The sequence below is a fragment of the Miscanthus floridulus genome, chromosome 6, assembly GCF_019320115.1.
Source record: "Miscanthus floridulus cultivar M001 chromosome 6, ASM1932011v1, whole genome shotgun sequence".
Taxonomy (NCBI): domain Eukaryota; kingdom Viridiplantae; phylum Streptophyta; class Magnoliopsida; order Poales; family Poaceae; genus Miscanthus; species Miscanthus floridulus.
The window spans coordinates 123,615,969-123,640,385 of NC_089585.1; the positions used below are offsets into that span (position 1 = coordinate 123,615,969).

Here is a 24,417-nt window from a genome sequence, read left to right on the forward strand (position 1 = left end):
TTAAACAACTTTACTAGAAAAATAAGCAATTTCTATGTATTCAAACGGACACAAATGTCATTAAAGCTAGGAGGTTCATCAAACCATTCCAAATTGCCGTATCACGCACTACTAAGTACTAACACTTGAAAACTAGTATCTATACTGACAACCTTTACTACTATAAACTAACTAAATAATAAATATCTAATCAATCCCTAAACCCAAAGGCCTAACTAATAGTAACGTAAACCCTAACTATCTAACCAAATCTTAACTATACTACAACACACAACCTAAATCCTAAAAACTACCTACCTAAATAAACAAATTCATAATAAAATCACTAACCCTAACTATCCTAAATCACTAACTACTAACCTAACTAAATCCTAAAAACTACTAACCTAACTAAATCCTAAATCCTAACTACACAACCTACCTAAATCCTAAAAACTACTAACCTACCTAAATCCTAAAAACTACTAACGTAATTATACTAAATCACTAACCCTAGCTATCCTAAATCACTAACCCTAGCTAAAATAACATTCATAATAACAAGAAATCGAGAGAATGAGCTACCTTGATATGAGCCGAAGGCGAGGAGGTGATGCTGGCAGGCGAGGCGGCGCGTCTGGCATAGACGAGGAGGCGGCGCTGGTAGGCGGCGCCTGGCGCAGGCAGCGGCGGCGTTCGAGGGCGAGGGCGGACGTAGTGGGGGCGTCACGGGCTTTAATTGGGCCTTGCTGCGTCACTAGCGATGACGCGTCACAGCCGCGCCAAGATAGGTGACGCGGGAAACCTTGCCAGGACGACACCACATCATCCTCCCACTGCGCCACCATGCATGACGTGGCACAGGCGTTTTGCCACGCTATGGCAATAGACGCGGCCAAAAGTTTTAATTTTAAAAGAAAAAAATAATATTAGATTTAAAATTAGTTTATAAAAAATGTTAAAAATAAAAAAAAAATCACCGTGGCCACCAGCATGGCCAGCAGCAGGAGGTACTTGCGGAGCCTGTACTCCCACGAGTTCCCGCTGTCGTCGGACTTGGACTTGGCCTCGGCCATCGCCGGACGGCTCGACCCGCATCCGGATCCCATGCCGGCCACCACGAGCGCGCTCACTGCCTCACTCCGGCTGGTGGGCTTTAGCTTAATTTAACGTGGCCGCCGGCAGGCGACGCGGGACGCGCCGTGCGCGTTCAGACGCAGAGTTTTTTTATGACCTTCACAAAGACTTGACCGGTTGACCTCGCACGCATCGTCAAGCACTCAGGCTGATGATGAAGCTGCCTGGCTGGCTGCCTCGTTGGCTCGTTTCCTGGTTCCTGCCATGAAACTTCCCTCTCCGGCGGGTACCCATAGGCCGGACACGGCCGTGAGGGGGGTGTTCGGCTGCTCTTGTTCCGGAGAAATTTAGATGGCTTAGATGAATTCTGAAGGAATTTATAAGAGGAAAACACTGTTCTAGATGAAAAAAGAAGCGGATCAAGTCGATTTAAGGGCACGCGAACGGGGCCTGAATTGGAACCTCATCAAGTTGTCGTGCTCTCACTCTCACTTACCTGTCCAGCTCCAACCTCTGAGTTGGATGTGTAGTACCGGGGGGCGGTCTACACCCGGTCAGCTTGAGCTCGTTTGATTTATAAGCTGTATTTTTCAGTTAACAAATAATATTTTTCTCTCACACCAAATCAGCTAACAGTACTTTCAGCCATGGCCTATCAACCAAACAAACCCAAGTGAACACGGCTCTACACTCCTAGGTCCCTCCTATCCAAAAAAAAAACTCCTAGGTCCCCATCTGCATGAACGCACGCCTGTGGTGCTGTGCGGTACACTAGTTTAGGCTTGAAAACAACATATGCAGTAACAGCAAAGGCTTAGTAGAGATTAGACAGTAGCTACCGTCAGCATACGAAGGCACCACGTCGACTTTGAGCTCCCGTTCTAGATCCACAGAGACAACACGTGTCGGGAGCTCAACTGGACCCCGACGGTGACGGGCATTCTTCCATCTCAAGAATCCAACCACCACGATGTCCGTGAGGTCGATGCTGGTCTCGTGCGGGCAACGACCAGACCTCAAGAGATGATACCGGCAATCCATCAACAACACCTGCCAAGATGGTGGCCTCGATTCATCGAGCGAGTGCTGCAAATGCAAGCTCTAAGTTTGCTGAAAAACTGTGTAAATATGTGAAGACAACTATTGTCATGTTCGCTTGGCTGATAAGTCATAACTAAAAGTACTCTTGGCTGATTTGTTGTGAGAGAAAAATACTATTCGTTGACTGAAAAAGTACGGCTTATAAGCCAAACGAACAGAGCGTATATCTATCCCAAGTAATAATTAACCACAATCATGTTGGGAGTGTAGCAGGATCAATCAGACGTTATTGCACGAGATAGGCCTGATAGCGCCAAAAAGGGATCCTGCAAACATCACCCAACCTGTTCGTTTGGCTGTGGCTTGTCGTAAATGATCGTAAATTTCCAGCCGGAACAGTATTTTTCTCTCACACAAATCAGCCAGCAGTATTTCTTCACGAACCAGCAACGATACGAACCAGCCAACCGAACAGGCTGACCATCGATAACATTTCAATATTTGATTTGTACTCTAGTTAACTGTCTATTGATATCTGGTTTCTTCCAGAATAAAGAAGAAAGCACATTATGATTAAGGAAGCAAGAAAGGATGATGGTAACAATATAATTCAATATGTTAATGAGAACTAGAAAAGCCAAGGCAACGGCAACGCCACGCCTTTGTAGGCCTTTTCCCTGACGTACGGCCAATAGATTTCACCATTGGTTTATTGCCCATTTGCCCTTACATTCTGTTGTCGCCGATATTGATGATAGAGGAACAAAGCTGTTCTGCTTTGCGAATGGAAAAATGATCAAAGTTGCTAGATAACTTGTCTCACATATATAAGGTACTTTGCCATGACCTTGTTGGAGGACCTATTCCTGCTTTGAGGCGATATTTCGGTAATTAGGTGATTACCGTGCTGTCTGCTTCTTGTTGTAATGGTTATCTGCTCCTCCTTAATGAATACTAGTCCATCACGCGCACCCTCGCGCGCGCCGGCAAGGTAGGAAAGGAGATAAAGGGGATTTTTTAGCACCTGATTCACTGCATAGATTGAATGGGGAGCGGAGAAATGCAACCATGCAGCCGACGGATCCGGCCAAGGATGAATCACAGGCAGCGCAAAAAAAATGTAAATGACAGATCGTATAGAATAATAGAATTTGATGTAATTTTCTACTTAAGCAGAATTAAATAATATCAGGGTCAGAGTAGGACATTCATGGTAGCAGTTCAATATTAAAGCCAATCGATAATGGTTTTATGTACCTTGGTAAAACTCCTTAAGACATTCTTCGTTTCCAATTGCAGCATACTTCAGTGGGAATCGTTCTGGATGGCCCATTGCAGCTCTAATAGAACCCCACGCTGACTCCTCACTTCCCATTGCAAACTCAAGGCCGTCCAAAGCATCCTATATCCGGAAAAACAAACTCATGAAATAGAGCATGTAATAATTAAAATCATCAAGAAATGCACAGTACATGTGGTCGTCATTCAGATTCTTGAAAAAAAATTAGTCTTTATATGATTTTCCTTTGAAAAGATCATTGAGGCTACCGGAACTGAGCTTGCTGATCAAAAGACTCCAGATTCCAGAGATAAAAATGAGCTACATTGGTTTAAAACCTATACACAATCCAGGAAAAAAGCAGAAGACAATGATCGATGATATTCCAACACAGGAGGAGAAAATTTTTATGTTACATCATGCAAACAACAAACGATTATATATACCTTAACGAAAGGTTCAATCATATCAAGTCCATCATTGTGGCTGATACGTAAATTCAAGAGAAGAATCCGAACTTAATGGGTATGATGATGATGATTAAACATAAAACAAAAGGGGGGTTTTCTGTCAAATCATAAACACTGTCAAATCACAAACACCACCTACCAGCAGTGAAGACCAAACTTGGAGAGCCCCCAGGTCTTCAGCAAGCTGTTGTGAACAGTTCAGAACAAAGATATGATCAGCTAGGCTGAAACCAAAAGAAGCAAAATCAGATGACATCAATCAAATTTTACCAGTACAAACTCATAAAAGGCAAGGCCATCATCGGTCCAGTAATTCCAAACGTCGCCATAGTGCCCAGGCCTTTCTTCCCATGGACCAATAGTTTCCTTCCATCTGAAAGCATTTGTTAACCAGTTGCCTTCAACAAAGCAACCACCTACAAGAGTTGTATGCAATCTAGTAAATTATCACAAATACGTCTGCACACTTATCAATATATCATATACGTACAAACATCAATTACCTGATTTTAATTAAGAAAACACATCTCATTACGAGGAAATCTCATGAATCGTGGTTTTAAATCCAAAAGCATGGTTATAAGTTCTGTGCCGAAACCATGTCCCTGCATGAATAAAGAACCGTTGTTAAATACGCAGATAAACTTATGCACAAGCATATAAGCATGGCTGTATGGTAGGACGCTATCAAATTCACTTATGTATGCATTAAATTCATCAAACAAACCAAAGCAGTAAAGTTAGCTATAAACGACAGTTAGCTGGCTGCTGTAGTTCTAAATGTGGCTACAAACTTTGTAAACGTGTTTTGGTTCAGATACTAGGATTGCATTGCCAAACAAAGTTGTTTTACTGCCTGTATGCTTTAAATTGTATACCTTTTTTTTTCTCAGCTTGATTTCTATTTCTCATACCATAGAGAACAAAAGTTATACTATACCTTGTATGTGTCTGAAGGCATGAGTGATACTTGATCAAACGATACAGTGCCTTTCTTCCTAGCTGTTATTCGAAGGCCTGAAGTTCTATTCGCGCCTTTAGCAACCAATTTTCGCTCCAGTTCTGTCCAATTTGATGTGCCAGAAACTCTACAACAGGGCAATACTATCAGTTACTGTGAATACCAGAAATATTTTCTGCTGCCTAAATACCAAGAGAAAATATACTAACGCTATCGTACCTGAAGCCAGGGTCTGTAACCCATCAGAGCTTGTCAATTGAACTGTCAGCTCTGATGGTTGTGTTGACCTGACACACATGACAAGATGGTAGGCCTTTCCACCTTATATGTTCTGTAAGTTGAAATGGTAACATTACAGAGAAGGGAATTTTGGAAAAGGTAGGAAAAGAGAACATTGATTGCTTCTGTTGGGTTTCAACTCTAGCCTACCCCAACTTGTTTGGGACTTAAAGGCTTTGTTGTTGTTGTTGTTGTAGGAAAAGAGAACATGTACTGAATATATACCTAACATCAGAACTTGAAAGGTATGACCACCAAAAGGATCAGAAGAAAATGCATGGAGCTCAAACTGTCTTGATGCGGAGCCCAGGAGGAGAGGCGAACCTGCGTGACGAAGGCGCGTCGGGGTGGCAGGCACGGCGGCGGCCACCTGCAGGGGGGCAGCGGGGGCCAGCTCGCGGACGTGTGCCACCGTCCAGCCCGCGCAGCGGCCATCGTGGAGGTCTGCTCGTGCCGCCTACGTGGCCGTGCGGCCGTGGGGACGACCGGCGACGGAGGGGCCAAACCCTAGGCCGGCGCTCGCACTGCTGTGACCCGCTGGCTGGCGTCGCGAGGAGGAAGGGGCGTGGTGGCGGTGGTGGTGGAGGAGGAGGAGGAGGAGGGTGGCCGCCGCCGCGCGGATGGCCGGCCACCGCCGAGGTCCGCCCGTGCCGTCAGCTCGTTAGCGGAGAGGAGGAGGGCGTCGGGGTCGGGGAGAGCCGGCGAGGGTTTCCTAGCGGGCGGCCCAAGCTGTAGCGAGGGGCGGACGCAACATGGACCGTGGATCGCAGAATCGGACGGCCAGGTGAATTTCGGGCGACGTGGCCACCCTGGCTGGCGGCCAAACTCTCCCGGTTTGATAATAAGAGATGTGCCTAGGCATGGTCGCGAAAAAAAAGAGGTCATGGGCTATTGGTATTATGGACCCATATCATTGGATCGTACTGCCAAGTACTGAGGAGATGGATTGTAATAGATTGGACCAAGTCACCAAGATAAGCAGGGAAATGGATATATTGCGCTATACAGATAGTAATGACAGCATGGGTCATGTAATGTAAAGAACAAAGAAAAGATATTACCTTAATATATTTTGATCTGTTGTGCTTACGAGATGTCTTCGATGTTTTCAATGGTCGGTTATAATACCAAGTAGCACTGGTTAGTAAGAAGAACACTAATATTTTCTCTCTTTCTTATCGCTTCTGTCTTTTCTACTGTTGGCTTGTAGAAACGTCCAGCGGTTGGATATAAGTCCCATGGTTGTCCTTGTGCTTTAAATCTGTTTGTACTCACAAATATGCTTATACATGTACATGTCAAAGAATCCAAGAACTGATATGATTTGTTTTCATATTAGTTCTGAATTGTTTTCAATTAAATGGCTAAGGAACTGTGGACCTGTGTTGCACTTACTGGATAAGGTGAGTGGAGTTACCTTTGATAATCCTTGCTATAATAAAGGTCACTACAATGCCAAAAAGAAAAAGAAAAAACAATTTCATAGAAACATCAGCAAAGCCTGATAATTGGATACATAGGGAAAATAATAAACATTGGACTGCACTTATAGGTACAGAAATCATTAAAGTCAGTTTTAGGCTTTTAGTAGTGCTTCATCCTCAGGGGGAAAAAAATCATTAGTAACTGGATCTTCCTGGAGGAACATAATATGCTTTGGTAGATAACTCTTTGCAAAATCAGGATCAGCCTACACAGCTAATTTTGAGATGTGAGTTATTAGATTGAGCAAAACTTCAGTGGCAAATGTGATCCATTCAATTTGTAGCAGCCGGCGTGTATACAGTTATCTGTAAGTTCCAAAAGGGGTCCTTTTTACGTCTTCACAGTCACATATTTCAGGTGGCAAAATACTGATTCCTAATCTCAAAGTTGTTTGGTTTGTTTTCACTGTCTGCTGGATTATTTTTTTCAGGCTGATGCAAACATCAGTGTTTAGCTTTTGCTCCATGCACTGGAAGTGGTAGTAGAGATATTATGACGAGTCCATCAATTGAGCCCTCAAACTGGTTTATGAGGGAACTATGCATTCAAAACTAAAATAAGCACTCTAGCTACAAGTAATTCTTTAGCAAACATAGTCAAAGTTAAATTACATTTCCAGGTAACAAAGGCATGGCCAATTTGGTAAACACAAAATTGGTAGTATTTAACTAATTAACTAACTACAGCCAATAAATTTGAAGGCATGTTACTAAGTGGATCAACCCACATTCCCCTCCTATTATTGCTTTCTCAATTTCAATAAACCAATAGCATTCCTAATACATGATTTGATATAGAAAGCTTAAGCTCAGTAGATTACCCAACAAAGCTTAAGCTCAGTAGGAACATTGGAAGTTTAAGATGCCTAAATTCTACAATACTAGTTTCCATATATTCCCATAAAAAGTAATCAGGTTCCATTTTCTAAAACTGACATTAAGATGCATGCAATGTTGTCTAGACCAAGAAATTTGGCATTGTGGCTTGTATGCATTTTTAATCATTCTGGGAAACAAAATCAGAGGAAGTTGAGGATGGTGTACCTTAATCTTGCTGCACATCAATGAAGAATGCTCAGCAGCCCAGAGCAAAATGACAAGGATGGCGAGGGAAACCCCAGCATGTGTGGAGAAGGTGTGGAGACGATGCAGGTCTCCACACCGATGAAGCGCAGCACAATGTGGCTTAAAACGGTTTGAAATGTATGATTTACCAGCACCATCGCAAGGGAGTCAGGGCAAAAGCTATGTCGTCAAGGTGATTGACATTTAGTTAATATTTGCAATTAGTTCAGCTTGAGTTTTGTTAGTTTGAGGATTCCTGGAGGATTTGGCTGTTAGAAGATTTAGGTTTAATAGGAGATTAGTTGATTACTTGCGTATGGGGCACATGTAATCTGGCATATCTATATCTAGGAAATTAAGCAAGATTAATACTCCTCCACCTCTGTCTCTTCTGTCAGGCATTGGAGTCACGCAAGGCAAAGACCTCACCCTCTTTTTCGACCAGGTTCACCACACACCATTCATATTTGCAGAACTGCAGCCTGCAGAACCAGCATGTTCAGTTAGCTTACACTTTGATTCTCCAGTGAACTTTCAGATTTCTTAGAAGTATAGCATCTGTCAATCTAGAAGTATACATAAAAACTGAAGTATCAATGAAATAAAATTAGAGAAAATGTATGAGTTGTATTGGAGATACATTAGTATCTGAACGTATAATCAGGAAAGAGGATCCTAAGAATCACTACACTAAGATGAATAATCATAGATTATTCAGTATAAAAATATGAACGTGGATTGTTAAGATAACCCAAACCCTGACGTTCGTATAGTTGTATGTACAGCAAAGCGAAATATGGAAAAAGTAGCACTGAAAGTTCACTTGAGCAAAACAACAAACAGGCGCAGGGCATGGTCTGTGTGATCTCACCTTGGGTTCAAGGAAGTGGAAAGTGTTGACCAGCACATCCTACTATCCTAGCGACTGGGAGGCTGCGGCCGCGGTGGCGAGAAGAGGCTACGAGCCGTCTGCGGCTTGATCTCGTCCGCCCCATGCCTGACGCCGGCCAGTTGCCTGCTCCGCCGGCCAGATGCCGTGCCTGTGGTGGCGGCTTCCGCCAGGGCGCCGCTGTGCCTCGGACCATGCGCAGCACGTGCAACGTGTCGCCGAGATCGAGATGGATGTCAGGCCCGGCAGCCCCTTCGATGAACTCTGTTGGTGTTGGAGGCCTGGGGTACGCTCTGCCAAGTAGGGACGAAAATAGGCCGGTCGAGCAGGGCCGGGCCGGTTTCAAAATTGAAAATGGGTCGACGGAGCAAAATAGGCCGTTCGAGCAGGGCAGGGCCGGTTTCAAATCGAAAATGGGTCGACGGAGCAGAATTCTTTTTATCCGATAGGTAAGATGAATCAATCTAATCATGATTATTTATTAGTCTTTTTTTTGTCGAACCAGCATGGTTGATGATGACTTGTTAAGAATGTCCCTATTTGAAAGTGAGAAACATCACTTTTTAGAGGTGAAAATGTGTACATCTAGGATTGTGGTCCAATTATAAACTTATTTTATTTTATGCATTGCATAATACAATATTACTTTATTATGATGGTATTTTAATCTTTTATCTCATTTTTAAAGTATTGATAGTATTTATGATCTATAGTAGTAAGAAAATGTTTACATTGGCTCATGCTTCCCATTAGGCTATCGAGACCAAAACCTTCTAGTTGAAATGGGTTGACCTACGTCCCCTCAAATTGGCCTTAGGCCACGAACCATGTTCAAGGCCATGTGCAAGGTGACCTATTCCTATCCCTACCGCACAGTGATGGTAGCGAGGATGGGGATGGCAACACACATGGTCGTGGCATCAGCAACAATGAGATAGGGGCATAGGCGAGCTTCACGCGAAAACGATGATTGGTGGCAACGATGTTCCCATCACGTCTGATCTTCCTTCTTGTGCTAGCATAGTCATTGTTGAGCACCACGATGTCTATGGGCTACTTGTTCTTTAGGACTACAACTCCATGCACAATGAACACATGGTCGAGTTTTTGCATACCCAAATCCCCTTCTTGACGATTCTAACTCTTGAAAGGTCTTTAACCTTGAGTCTTAACTTGCAATACTTGATTCATCCATGATTCACTTGATCTCGAGTCCTTGATTGCTTTGCTTGACTTTTGATTGCCCTTTATATTCAATATTGAGTTCTTTGATCATCTTGTCATCAAACCTTAGGGATGTCTTGATTTTCATTCTCTATGCATTTGTGGCCTAATGTTAACTCTTGATTCTCCAAACTATATGGTAGCCATATGTCGGTACGAAAAAGTGACCAACAAGTAAATATTTGTAGTTTTGCCACGCGTTGTGATCGGATGTGGCCTAGCACTCAATGACATAGAATTTATAATGGTTCAGGCAACGGGCCCTACGTCCAGTTGAGGTCGGTCGATGACTTTATTCCTGAGCCCAGGTGCTCGAAGTTTGATATGGGTTTATAAACGAATAGGAATGAGAAGGGGTGTTAGAGGCCCGGTCGGACTCTGAACCGAGTGGCCAAGAGTGACGGGGGCTCTAATGTATGCTAAGTATTGGAACATATGCTCTGTGTGTCTCTAAAGCTTATTGAGCTGTTGTGTTCTCGAGCGTCGAGAAAGTTTTCGAGAGAGAGAGAGACTCTCTTTTTTAGGAGAGAGCGCATCCCCTTTTATAGTTGAAAGGGATGGCCTTACAAGTCAGAGAGAAAGAGAGAAAATGTATACGTATACTACCTAGTCTTGTTGCTCACGCCATCAGGTACGGGATGGCTGTCAACGCCCACAATACTGTTTATGCCCAAACGCGTCTGGTAGGCTCTACCGTGTTCGCCTGGTACGGCAAACGTCGACGCCCATAATACTGTTTGGGGTCTGACACGTCTAGAAAGTTATATAGTGTCTATCTATCATGACCTGAAGGCACCGTCTTGTAGGTGCGTAGGGTACGGTCCTTGGTATTACGGTTGACTTGAGCGCCTTACCTTATCTGCTCTGCCTGCTCCCCAAGCCCACATCGAGCGAGCGTCCCTGGTCGATCATTCCTCGTCATCCCCGACCGTGTCGATCGGAAAAGAGCAGCGAGCAGAGGTCCGGCGTATCCTTGGTCGGAGAAAGAGGTCGGGCGAGGCAAAGCCCGCGACCAGGAGGTCAGGCAAGGCGGAGCCCGTGACCCAAAGGTCGAGCAAGTGTGGGGCCTATCCCTAGAGGTCGGAGGTGCCGGTCAGGGACCGGATCATGGTCTTGGCCTATTATTGTGTATCTGGGCTGGCCTAGGAGTGTGCTATCGTTGCGCCGTCTGCTGGGCCGAGTTTTGTAGGGAAGCGGGTCCATTGGGGACCCTGGGTTTATAAACCTGATGGGAGCCCACGAGCCCCTTTGGGACTTCTGTGAAGTCGTGAAGGGGCTGTTATTGGAACTTCGGTGTTTTTTCCCTTGGTTTGTTGTACCGCGTAGGGTAACCGAATAGGATTTAGGCACCCAGCTTCTGAGCGGATTGGGCAAAGGCCGCTGGGGCTCATCTATATTTTCTCCCCTAGCTCTATTTGACGCAAGGTGGCCTCGAGCCCTTCGTAGGCTAGCCTTCGAACCCCGATCGGTCGTCGCTCATATCGAATGAGACGACTACCACTTCGTGACGCGATGTGAAGCGCTGTGATGCAATAATTGCATATGCAATGCTTGAATGTATGGGATGAATGTATAGATGAATGTATGAATGCATGCATGAGAATGGATGAATGTATGAATGCATGCATGGGAATGGATGAAAGAATGATCATGCACTAGAAAAGTAGAACAAGGGTTGGTAAAGTTACCTTAATGGCTCGAGTGACGGGTTCAGGGAGCTCCTATCGGATATGTCCAAGTGGAATCCAGGCGTGTCGTTCATGACAGAGTCGGCATAACCCACATGGGGCATCCCACTGCTCCTTACTTATCTCTCGGCAGTCGCCTGAGCCATTCGATTGACTTGAGTGACCCGCTGGCCTCTCCTCGATGGAGGTTCCATCGATGGGCTAGAGACGGTCAAAGCGGCTGTCGGCCGGAGCATGGAAGCGCTAGCCCAGTCCCTTGAGGAGCGACATGCTCTCAAGGGAGAGCTTGACTAGCTTCGCAACGTTGCGCAGGTGGTGGTCTTTGAGGTGCTCAGGTCAGGACTAAGCACCAGTATGCCCCTCATCCAGCTGGCGAAGGTCCCGAATGAAGTTCGGGCGCTCATCTCTGATGGCATATTCTATGGGACGTCAGAGCTCCAACCGGGGGATACGCATGGTGTCGAGGGTGTCAACATAGAGAATGTTGAGGCCGCTGCCTCCATCCATCAGCACCTTGGTGAGGTGCTTCTTGCCAATGATGGGGTCGATGATGAGCGGGTAAAGACCCGGTCAGGCGATGTGGGAAGGATGGTCTCTCTAATCAAAAGTGATCGGGGAGTCTGACCAACTAAGAAAAGAGGGGATGGCCGACTCAGCGACGCATGCCTCTCTATAGCGTACCTTGTGCTGGTGCTTGGAGTGGATGGCGTTGGATCCCCCAAAGATCATAAGGCATTCCTTAGGGTCGGGGAAGGCATCTTTATCCTTGCCCACCGTGCCTTCCTTCTTGGCCGCGTCCTCCTTGCCTTTCCCTTCCTTTGGCTTGCCGACATGCCGCAGGAAGCGCTTGAGGAGCTCGTAGTCCTTGTAGAGGTGTTTGATGGGATAGGCGAGGTTGGTGCATGGACTCTCTATGAGCCTATCAAAATGGTCGGGCTAGCCCTGTTAGGGCTACTTGACTGCACGGTCGATCGCGGCGACCAAAGCTGGGTTGGCTGATCAACGATGATCCTTCTTGTTCTTCTTGCCCCTTTGTGTGGAGGGGCCCTTGCCTTGGTCCTCGCGCTTGGCCTTGCCCCTGTCCTAACCACTGCTGAAGATCGCCCCAACTGCCACCTCACTAGAGGCATGGTTTGTGGCGATGTCAAGCAGGTCATGGGTGGTACGAGGCATCACACGGCCGATCTTATGGATCAGGGACTTGTAGGTTGTCCTAGAGAGGAACACACTGATGACGTCCGCATCGACAACATCAAGAAGGGAGTTGCGTTGCTTTGAGAACCTATGGATGTAATCATGTAGGGATTCATTGGGCTCCTGCTGGCAGCTCTTGAGGTCCTAGGAATTCCTAGGATGGACATAGGTCCCCTAGAAATTTCTGGCGAAGACCCTCTTGAGATCCGCCTAGTCATAGATGCTGTCGAGCGGAAGGAATTCGAGCCATGCTCGAACATGCTCTCCCACACAGATGGGGAGGTACTAGATGATGAAGTAGTCATTACCCACTCCTCCGGCTCGGTAGACGAGCCGAAAGTCTTCGAGCCATATATTGAGGTTCGTCTCCTCGGTGTACCTGACGATGTTGGTGGGCGGTCGGAAGCGCTGTGGGAATGATGCTTTCTGGATGCGGCGATCGAAGGCCCGTGGCCCTAGGCCATCATGGCTAGAGCTTCTGTCATTCGGTCGGCCACCATGCATGGGGTGTGTGTCCCCACACTCCTTGATGGTCAAGCCAGGGCCCATGCCGCCTGCTCTCACTACCACTCGATGGACATCATCATCGTGCTGGGCATGGCGTCGATTGTTGATGATGCTAGGAGCATCATGGTTTAGCTTGAGCCATTCATGCATAGGTGGTTGGTGTGGAGCGGGTGTGGGGTCAGGCTATGGTGCAACCATGGCTTCCTACCCCACGCCCAACAATTGCAGTGTGAGTGGACGGAGCGATTCGACTGGTGTGGCCTCAGTGCCCCAGTTGGGCAAAAGGCCATGAGCCGATGTCGCGATGCAAAGCTCTCCACCTGCTGAATGGCAGCGGTCTCCACTAGCGCCTAGAGGTTCTGGTGGATTGCCTGTTCCTAGGGGTCGGTAGGCTCGGGGAGGCCGCACAGAAGCATCGCCGTAGCAGTGATGTTCTAGCCAGCCCGAACAAACTAAGGGGGTCATTCCCTCCATCTAGGATGTTACGCTGGACCTGACGGGCGTGTCCTCGAGCGCCGCTCACCGGGTTACACGCATGTGGCGCAACGTGCTACGCCGAGCGCACCAATGTAGGTGGCGGCTGGCTCTGTCGCCTTTGTCGTAACTCCTCGTCGTGCTCCTATGCACGTGCTAGGGCCTTCGCACAGGGGTCTAGAGGGGTATAAGTCTATAGAGACACCACTACCATCAGTGGCTATCTTGGAGTGTCCGCCATAGCGTACTCCTAGGACAGAGGGTGGCCAGGTGCCACGACATCACCGATGCTGGAGCTGTCGCTTTTGACCTCATCATCGACAAGGTCATGGAAGGAGGCGGGAGCGTAGCCCGCCATCCCCAAAAACTTAGACATGAGAGGGGGTGGCGTTAGCATCCTTCAGAGCCATAGGGGAATCGATCGCATGGCGGTCACAGTGGGGACAACGGGGTCCCTCCGAAGAGTCAGCGAAAGGTGTTAAATAGTGAGTAAAGAACAATATGTACATCACTCACCATGGGGTGTGAGCCCAGCATGGGCTCAAGGCGAATCGTGGGTGTCTCAATGTTGTGGTCATCGAGTGGCCTGGGGCCGGTGGAGGGCACTCCTCTAGTGGGCGCCGGGGCAAGCACCTCCTCGCGGAGGTGAAGTACACATCCCAGCAAGCGGGAGCGTGGGAAACTCCAACGAGCTGAAGTGAATCGTATCGCTCAAGCCCGCTGTAACACCTCTAGTGTTATAAGCTTGCTTAGCACTGAGATTTAGACAAGAGGATTTACCAAGACGATTTTCTCGAATTTTAAAATTTGACTTATGTTTAAAAATGTCTAATAGCAAATAAAAGGGTGAATAGCTTGTTTATTTGATTAAGCAAGAAAAACAAAGTTTATAAACAAAAATACGATACGACTGGTATATAGTACTTAAGTAAAAATTCGGAGCATGATTTTTGTTGCATTTAAAATATTTAGTAACAAACTTTAGTGCTTTAGCCGCTGTTGAAAATATATATAGTCGGCTTGGAAAATGAATATTTGAGAGCTAAAATGATATATAATGTGGGTAGAAAAATTATGCCTTCAGCAATGTAAGAATGTCATGAGTGTGTTAGTATGTTTGTTTTGAGTATTGCTATGATGTTGTTAGTTCCAAAATTAGTTTGAAAAGGAACAAAAATAGAAAAACCCGTTCGTAGTTTGTGTCGATAAATAATAGTCAATTTGAAAAGTGATTCTTAAAAAGCAACAATAATATAGAACGTGTGTTTGGGGTTTTAATAAGAATTGAAGTACAAGTCGAGTAGATGAAAGTGCAACTTGGGTTTTGGTAAACAAATATTATTGCGCGTTCGTAGCCGCTCATTTCACCTACCCTGCCATGGCCGACAGAGCCACGCGATGCCCTTTTGTTCGGCCGCAGCGTGCTCCCTCACGTCCTTGTGTGGGAGCACTGTATCGGATGTTTTGCTGAGCTGGCCGCCTTCGCATCCCACCAATTTTGAGCCATCTCGTCCAAGCCACTGTTGTCCTAAGCCCGGTGCCATGCGCGAGCGTCCTTGCTGCTGCCGCGCTGTCATTGTCTTTTGCCTTTAAGAAAGATGGCCGGCCTACTGCTCACATCGTCATGTCGCTCTGCAAAGCTATCGAAGCACGCCGCACTGTCCCTACGTTAATGAAGTTGGTCGAACCCTCGTGTTGTTTTCCTCCTTCCTTTTCTATTTCTACTGCCAAAGGGAGGTACCCTAGTTAAATCTCGCTGCCCCACTGGCCCTCTCTCTCTCTGCTTGCTTTCTGCCGCTAGAGGCCACAGTGGCCGCACCTCCCGCCTGCCCGTAGCACCCTACCGTGGCCACGCCGCCATCGACCCTCCCATTTTCCCCTCACGAGCGTGCGCGTACCTCCGGTCCCATGCTAGACCGCTGCTCCTCGGAGCACCTATGCCACAGTGTCCAGCCGGACCGCGACCTGCCGCTACCCTGCAGCACGCCTTGGCTGCGCCCGCCGTTGCCATGACCCCTCGCGTGTGCGCATGGGCATGCACGAGCTCCTCGGTCGCGCTAGAGCAGCAGCCCCAGCTCCTGCTTCCCTCCCAATCCCATGCCACCGCTCGCCTCCCACTCATCGAAGCCGCGTGTGGCTTCGCCTCGCCTCGCTCCTCCGCGCCCGCTTCCGCCGCCGCCACCGCACGTGCGAGCACGCCAGCGCCACTACCATCATCCGTGTCGGCCCGCCTACTACCTAGAGCTGGCAAAGTGCCCCGCTGCTAAGCCACCTCACCTTCGCTACCATGACGTGGGCTGCCTCAGACCATGTTGTTGATGATCGCGTGCATGGCTGGGTCTAATGTTGCCCCTGTGCCGCCTGGTCGCTGTTCCGCCAGCGGGAATCGGCCGGAGCCGGCGCTCCTCTGTTTTGCCGAGGGAGGGAGAAGGGTAAGAAGCGGAGTAGAAATTTTGTTCAGGGTTCTAGGTGTAAAATACACGACTTATTTAAATAGTACTCTAGATCTCGAGTTGAATAGAGAAAAACGTAGGGTCATTTTTGCAAAATCGTCAGACCGGTTTGGGGCAGGCCACACGTGGGCCGGCTTGCTGGGCCGCTCGTGCCCGCATGCTAGGCCGGTCTATGGCTGCCATGCTTGGGCCGCACGCTGGGCTGGTCTGTTATCGCGTGCCTGGTTGGGCCGCTCGCGCCGCGCGTTGGGCCGACCTTGTGCTGCCCTTCCTGGGCCGAACTGGTGCCGCCTGTGCTGCGCTAGCCGCTGTGCGCACAGCTGCTTCCGCGTGGGCCGTGGGGCTGCTGAGCTAGTTTAGTTGCCGCCGACTCTTTTTCATTTTTGAGGTATTTTCTAATTTAATGCTGAAGCAAACTTGTAAAATCAATATAAATTTGTGTAGTTGTCCAAAATTGTGAAACTAATTTTGTTAAGTTTCTAAAATCATGATCTACCTGATGGGGTATTTCGTTCGCATAGGTTTTGTATATTTTTAGGATTGCTCTAACTTTTTTAACATACTTAAAATCGTTAAGACATGAACTTATGGGAATTTTTGTGAGAAAATAGTGATAGTGTTGACTCTAAAAATTTTATAGTAAATTACTAATATTATTAGCTGCTCACTATAATTTTGTAGTTTCAGAATAATTAGTTTACTAGATAGATAATGATGCCCTATTTTGAATAAGGATTAAATTGACATAATGAAATAAAGAAACACCTCGAAATTATATAACTAAAACACTTGTTGGGAAATGACACCTTTCTTGATGATGTTGATACATAGATTAGTACGTTAGTCATTAGAGCTAGCTTGTTAGTTCATAGTATATACTCTGCTTTAAGAGTTGTAGTTGCCTTGTTAATTATCTGTTGTATCATTTACATCAATGCATATCATATAGGTACGATGATGGATCAACGGATCGATTGAAGGATGATTGGGAATCTAAAGATGATAATGGTATTCTCTCTAGGAGATGATGCAATGTGCTTTCTATTCAGATAATGGTGAATGATCTGAAGATGCAGATACTAACTTTTAGTATATATTTTACCTAGGCAAGCCCAGGTGTATAACTCATACTTTTCTACACTTTAAATTATATTTGTGCATTAAGTTTTAAGGAGTTGAATGAAACCCACTTGCATATATAAATCTTTATCCTATGAGTCTTACTAGTATGATAGGATCGTGTAGATTACTATGCTATAGAACTCCGGTAGAAGTCGAGTGATTGCTTGTCACTCGCGAGAGATAGAAAATATATTACTGTATTATTATCACATGAAATATATAAAATGGTGGAAAGGAAAATGGTGATCGGGCAGGGATATGGTTTGGGTATTGGTGGGTGTAAGAGGTTGTGTCCTGCGGCCAACGGGACATAGCTTGGTTACATTGTTTTTCCTGTCTATGTCGGTTAAGGACCAGCGTTGTATTGGACTCTAGGCAAGTCACAAACTTATTATCCCGAGCACATACTTGGGTATGGACGCAGGGAAGACTTGTTACTCTTTTGTCATGGGTTCTAGCTCTTTCTGGACCGACTGTCAGGGTGGTTTTTGAGTAGGAGGTCCTTCCATCGCACTGAGTCTAGGACTCAGGGGTGGGGGCTTGGAGTCCCAGTTTAGACGGGGACCTGGACCCCATGATAGGAGGGTAGTGGGTTGGTCCTACTTATGCCTGGGGTTCAAGCAGGGCATGTGTTTTCAGGGTACCCAGCTAGGGGCATTGATTCGTGAATCACTAGCGTTCCGGTATGGCTTGTCTACAGTCTAGCACCGTAGTAAGAACTGGAAGATGAAAGATGAAAAAAGGAAATCTGATTGCTTACCACCTGCTTGAAAGTAGCATATGTGCTTACATAGAATGGTTAGTTAATGAACTAATACAACTGCTAATAAAAATTGAATATAAGGACGCACACTTAGTAATGCTTCATGCAGATGCAATAAACCGACAAGCCAGATAGCCTTGCATATCCTTGGAGTCTTTTTCTTTCCTCCTGTCGGGTAAGTCTTGCTGAGTACAATTGAGTACTCAGTGTTTTATTTTCCCATGTTGTAGGTGACAGGTGGAAGCTAGAGCTGACCCTTATGTGTGGATTCCTTCTGGTGGGCTCAGAGAGGATTTCCTTTACTCTGCGCTCATAATTTTTATTTATAAATCTCACCAAATGTTTTTATAAATAGAAGTTTTATAATCTGTTGTCATAGTTTATTTATCAATGCTTCATCATGCCATGAATAGATATTTATTTCCGCTATAATTCTGATCACAAGTTTATATTCCGCTGTTAATTAAATTATTCATAACTCTAATAATATGATTACATTCTGCTGTTATAATAATAAATATTATACTCTGTTGTTGTATTAAAAGTGATGTAAGAAATGGTTAAGAAGGATGTAAGCTTTATTCTCTCATTTGTGATCCTGATGGAAAAATGTGGATTTTTGGGTTCTACCTTAGGGTGTGCCCGACGGAACCGTGTACTTTGGTGTCCTCCCTTGAGTACTTAGTGTTTAATGGAAGACGAGTACTCCTAGGAGGCATTAGATTATGCAGTTCTGCCACACCCGCCATGCCAAAGATGGTGGAAAGATGGGCCATCCGATGACCAAAAGCGTGAACACACGGCGTCCTCCCCACAGATGGCGCCAACTGTCGGTGCGAAAAGTGACCAACAAATAAATATTTATAGTTTTGACATGCGTTGTGATCAGATGTGACCTAGAACTCGATGACATAAGATTTATACTGGTTCAGGCAATGGATCCTATGTCCAATTGAGGTTGGCCGATGATTTTATTCCTAAGCCTAGGTGCTTGAAGTTTGTTGTGGGGTTACAAACGAATAGGAATGAGAAGGGGGTGTTAGAGACCCAGTCGGACTCTGAACCAAGTGGCCGAGAGCGACGAGGGCTCTAACATATGCTAAGTATTGGAACATATGCTCTATGTGTCTCTAAGCTTGTTGAGCTGTTGTGTTCTTGAGTCATCGAGAAAGTCTTTCAGAGAGAGAGACAACCTCTCTTTTCAGGAGAGAGTGCATCCCCTTTTATAGTTGAAAGGGATGGCCTTATAGGTTAGAGAGAAAGAGAGAAAATGTATACGTATGCTGCCTAGTCTTGTTGCTCATGCCATCGGGTACGGGATGGCTGCCAGCGCCCACAATACTATTTATGTCTAGACGTGTCTGGCAGGCTCTACCATGTTCGCTTGGTACGGCAAATGTCAGCGCCCACAATATTGTTTATGGTCTGACATGTCTAGAAAGTTGTATAGTGTCTGTCTATCATGACCTAAAGGCACCGTCTTGCAGGTGCGCAGGCTACGGTCTTCGATATTGAGGTTGACTAGAGCGCCTTACCTTATCTGCTCTGCTTGCTCCCTAGGCCCACATTGAGCGGGCGTCCCCAGTCAGTTGTTCCTAGTCATCCCCGACCGTGTTGGTCAAGAAAGAGCAGCGAGCAGAGGTTCGGCATATCCTTGGTCAGAGAAAGAGGTTGGGCGAGTGCGGGGCCTACCCCTAGAGGTCGAAGGTGATGGTCAGGGACTAGATCGTGGTCTTGGCCTGTTATTGTGTATCTAGGCTGGCCTAGGCATGTGATGTCGTTGCGCCGCCTGCTGGGCTGAGTTTTGTAGGGAAGCGGATCCATTGGGGACCCCGGGTTTATGAACCCGACACCATATATGCCAAGTTGTTCTCTTCATTAATACTTGAGGGCACTTCTATATCTTTATGCTTTGTGAAATAACATATATAAAGCATGTTTCTCCAAAATATACATGTTAATCTCCATAAGCAAAGTTGCCATCAAACACTAAAACCACTTACTTACACTACTACAGAAAAGATTATGCGAGGCATTTTGAAAAAGGCATTGGAGGCAGGTGGACATTTGAACCGCCTCAGTTAATGCCTCGGATTAACCGAGGCGGTCACAATCAACCGCCTCACAAAAATCTATTTACGGAGGCGGGCCTTATAAGTAGCCCAACTCCAAAAATACCTCTATTTTCTGAGGTGGGCGCCGCCTCGGTTAATTGTGGTCGAGCCCACTACCAAGAAGAAAAGCCCAACCAGCCCAATCTCACACCCAGACTATATATACAGTGACTTAGGGTTCCACCTCTCACTTCCTCTCCCTCACTTCTCTGAATCCCACCGCCCAGCGTCATACTGCTCCGCACAGCGCCTGACCCGCCCCTCCCTTCACAGTGGCACCCTCCCCTCCCCTCCCAGCGCTCCTTCCCTCCCTTCATGGTGGCACCCCACCTCTCTCCTCTCCCCTCCCTACCCCTCTAGTGCTCCTCCCCTTTCCTCCCTTCTCCATCAAGGGCACTATGGCCTAGGGGAGCGGCCCCTCCAGCGGGCGTGGGTGGTGGCCTGGACGAGTGGTGCCCCTCTAGCTGGCGTGGGTGGTGTCCTAGGCGAGCGGCGCCCTTTCGGCGGGCACGGGCAGTGACCTGGGCGAGCAGCACTCCTTCGGTGGATGCGGACGGCATGGGCGGTGTGGGGCGCTCTACAGCAGCGGCTCTACTCTCCCTTCCTTACCGGTGACGCGAGGATGGGGCAGGGCCGCACCCGGATCCCCCGATGATGACCAAGCGGATCCACACTCGTGGTGGTTGGATCTGTTGCTGGAGGCTAGATCCGCTCCTATGGTGGTCGGATCTGGCGAGCAGCGGGCGGCCTACTCCAGCGAGTGGACACAACGGCGGTGTGGATCTCATGAGCAGTTGTGCGATGCGCTCAGCGGGCCCTGTGGCAGAACCACCTGAACTAACATACTTATGGAGGCACTCATCTTTCATCAGACACTAAGCACCCCGAAAGCATGCTACAACATGTGGTATCCGTCAAGCAAACCCCAACAGAGAACCCAAAATATCCACATTTTTCCCTAAGGATCCAATAATGAGAACGAGTTACAATACTTACATCTAGAGTTCTTAGAAATTCTTTATTACATTGCCAAATGTTAGAGTGCAGAATATTAAACAGCGGAATTGAAAATAAACATCTAGCGATAAAGAATAAAGATCCGTCTATGCCCACCATGCACTCGCGAACCCCAATAGCTGCTGCGCTGCAAAGTGCACTTTCTGCTCATCGGCCATGTTGAGCAACAGAAACTTCTGCTCCAGAATGCAAAGCTAGTGCTCCACATCCAGGGGCTCAGCTATTGGTGTGAAAGTGGGCGGGTGGGTCTTAAGGAAATCCTGATAAGAGGAGGGTCCCTCAGGACGGCTGGCACCACCCCCGTTCCCACCATTGCCCCCGTGGCCTCCACGAGCGAAGCTAGTGACAGCTTGTGCCATTAGCTCCATGGCACGGGCTGACTTGCAGTGAGCAGCCATTAGTTCTGCCATCATCTATGCTTGAGTCATTGGAGGTGGTGGTGGCGGAGGAGGAGGAGTTAGAAGTGGAGCCTCATGGCTCTCCCCGTTGTGCTCATTGGCCTGGCCACTTTCCCCTTGGCCTTCACCAAGACCGTGAGCCACCCCAGCATTGGTGCTCCCATGTCCCGACCTTAGATTCATCTGTAAGAGATAAGAACCATCCATTTAGAACAACCTTCCTGATCAGAAGCAAGGGATTAGAGAAATGATAGCACATTTATTAAAGCATTCTTTTAGTTAATCCTATCAATTTACTAATCTAATTATACGTGTAGGAGTTTTTTGTTTAAGCAAGATCCTATTATTATGATGCATGCTTCGGCCTATATGTTCACTCAAGCCAGAATATAGCGGCATTCACAAATTTTTAGCACATCGCACACTCACTTTCCTTATGCTAAGTGATTTCTTACGCAACGTAAGTTAATGTACCTATAGAAAGCCGATTAGATAAAACCAGTGCCGCTATCCTAGATAGACCATATTGCTAGGGCTTATACTTATTTACATAATTTAATCACATCATACTTTTTGCAAACTTTTGTTGGTCAAATTTTTAAGTTTTTGGAAAAGAGTGATGAACTCGTAACCCATTATTGGCTCTGGTACCAACTATGGTAGAACCACCCAAACTAACATACTTACGGAGGCGCTCGTCTTCCACCAGTCACTAAGCACCCCAAAAGCATGCTACAACAGGCGGTATCCGTCGGGCACACCCCAAGGGAGAACCCGAAAGATCCACATTTTCCCCCAAGGATCCAATAATGAGAACGAGTTATAACACTTAATACATTTCATACATCTAGAGTTCTTAGAAATTCTTTACTACATTACCAAATGTCAAAGTGCAGAATATTAACCAGCAGAATTGAAAATAAACATCTAGCGGTAAAGAACAAGGATCCGTCTGTGCCCACCAGATGAATCCTCCATACAAAGGTACTCCTCATGTGTTACCTGCAATAGGGGTAAATAAACCCTAAGTACACAATGTACTCGCAAGACTTATCCAACTAGTGGAAATAATTTCCCAACTCCAAGGGACATGATGAGCTTTATTGTTTACTGGTTTCCTTTTTGCAGAAAGCAATACTAATAGTGAGTCTTTATTTATGTTATTATTATCAGTCATATTAATTTATTATCTAGCCAGTCTAGGTAAGCACATGTTCTACTTTCAAGCAAGAGTTGAGCAATCAATCCATTTTATCACCTTTCATCTTTTGGTTCTTACTATGATGCTAAAACGTAGACAAGCCGTACCGGATCGCCCGACGATTCGTGAATCAATGCCCCCAGCTGGGTACCCTAAAAACACACACCCCGCTTGTACCCCAGGCACAAGCAGGACTAACCTATCACCCTCCTGTCCTGGGTATCCAGGTCCCCGTCCAAACTTGGACTCCAAGCCCTACTCCTGTGTCCCGGACTCAGTGTGGTGCAAGGACCTCCACCATCCCCACCTCCAATCAGTCGGTCCGAAAAGAGATAGATCCACGACAAGAGAGCAATGAGTCTTCCCTATGCTCATACCCAAGTATGTGCTCGGGATAATAAGTATGTGACTTGCCTAGAGCCATATGCAACGACCGATCCTTAACCGACACAGACAGAGAAAAAGTGTAACTAAGCTATGCCCTGTTGGCTGTAGGACATAGCCTCTTACACCCACCTGTACCCAACCATATCCCTGCCCGATCACCACTTTTCCTTTCCACCATTTTATCATGAGTGATCATATTTATCACCTATTTGTGAGTAACGGTAGGTTACTCACGCTACCGATATCCTGAGCATAGCAGATACTCGACCTATACTAGTAGGACTCATAGGTGGATATATTTATGCATGTAGTTTCCATAAAATGCCTATAACATAAATGCACATCATATATATTCATTGATCATAAAATATGGGTTATGCACTGGGGCTTGCCTTGGGCAAGTGGTGCGTCAGCAAAGTCAGCACCAAAAGGCTCCGGGGCTCCTTTCTACATGAGGATCTCCTCCTCGTACTCCTCAATGACCTCTTCGTAATCCGATTCATCCACGGGCATGAACTCTACCAACTTGTGTGTAAGGAAAATGGACCCTTGGCCCATTTACTTTGGATTTTGGTGTTTGATGACCAACACAACCAAATTGGACTAATAAATTTGTAAGTGATTATTTTGTAGTTTAATAGGATGCAAGACGTGACTTGGATGAAGGTGATGTGATGATCCGATGATCAACACCATAAACAAGACCTTAGAAACACAAGAGAAGACCCAAGATATTAAGCAAAGTCCAAGCACGAAGATAGAAACCAAGCTAGGCGCAAGATCACAAAGAAACAAGCTCACAGAAGTGACTGGACGCTCCAATTAAGAGGCTCAAAAGCAGTAGCAATCAGACGCTAAAAAGCAAAATCAACCGGACGCAGGACAACAGCGTCCGATCGAGTACAGAAAGGTTCTAGAGTGGCAATACTACGACCGGACGTGTCTGGTGGCGTGAGATTGGACGCTGGCAGCATCCGATCAGTTGATCACAACTCTAACGGTCGGGACGACCGGACGTGTCTGATTAGGAAGACCTGAGCGTCCGATCAGTAGCAGAAAAGCGAGATTTCATCCCCAACGGCTGCTTTCTCAGTGGGGCTTATAAATAGAACCCCTAACCGACTATTTGAAGTGTGTGGAGCTGAGGAAACATATCAAGGGTGTTCATACACCATTTTAGTGATCTCCACTTGCATAGTGCTTAGTGATTCAATAGGTGATTAGCGTAGGTGCTTTGCGAAGTGCTTAGGTTGATTAGACCACCGCTTATACACTTGCTCTAGGTTTAGACCTAGTGTTTAGTGAGGTTTGCATACCTCTTACCACTCGGTGCTTGCGTGCACTATTATTC

The 24,417-nt window shown here is 46.5% G+C and overlaps 1 long non-coding RNA gene across 11 annotated transcripts; it reads right to left on the reverse strand.

Moving 5' to 3' along the window:
• Positions 1–1,818: 1,818 nt before the first annotated feature.
• LOC136456841 (uncharacterized) lies at positions 1,819–8,788 on the reverse strand. 11 transcript variants are annotated; one of them, XR_010759571.1, is made up of 11 exons: positions 8,507–8,788; positions 8,016–8,117; positions 6,482–6,533; positions 6,148–6,347; positions 5,411–5,940; positions 5,027–5,138; positions 4,787–4,934; positions 4,350–4,451; positions 4,117–4,262; positions 3,986–4,030; positions 2,592–3,499 (listed from the first exon to the last, which is right to left on the reverse strand). It is a non-coding gene; the product is annotated as an uncharacterized lncRNA (long non-coding RNA). The 11 variants fall into 11 exon arrangements; XR_010759568.1 differs by having other exon boundaries at positions 6,504–6,533; positions 7,615–8,117; XR_010759567.1 differs by having other exon boundaries at positions 7,615–8,117.
• Positions 8,789–24,417: the final 15,629 nt, after the last annotated feature.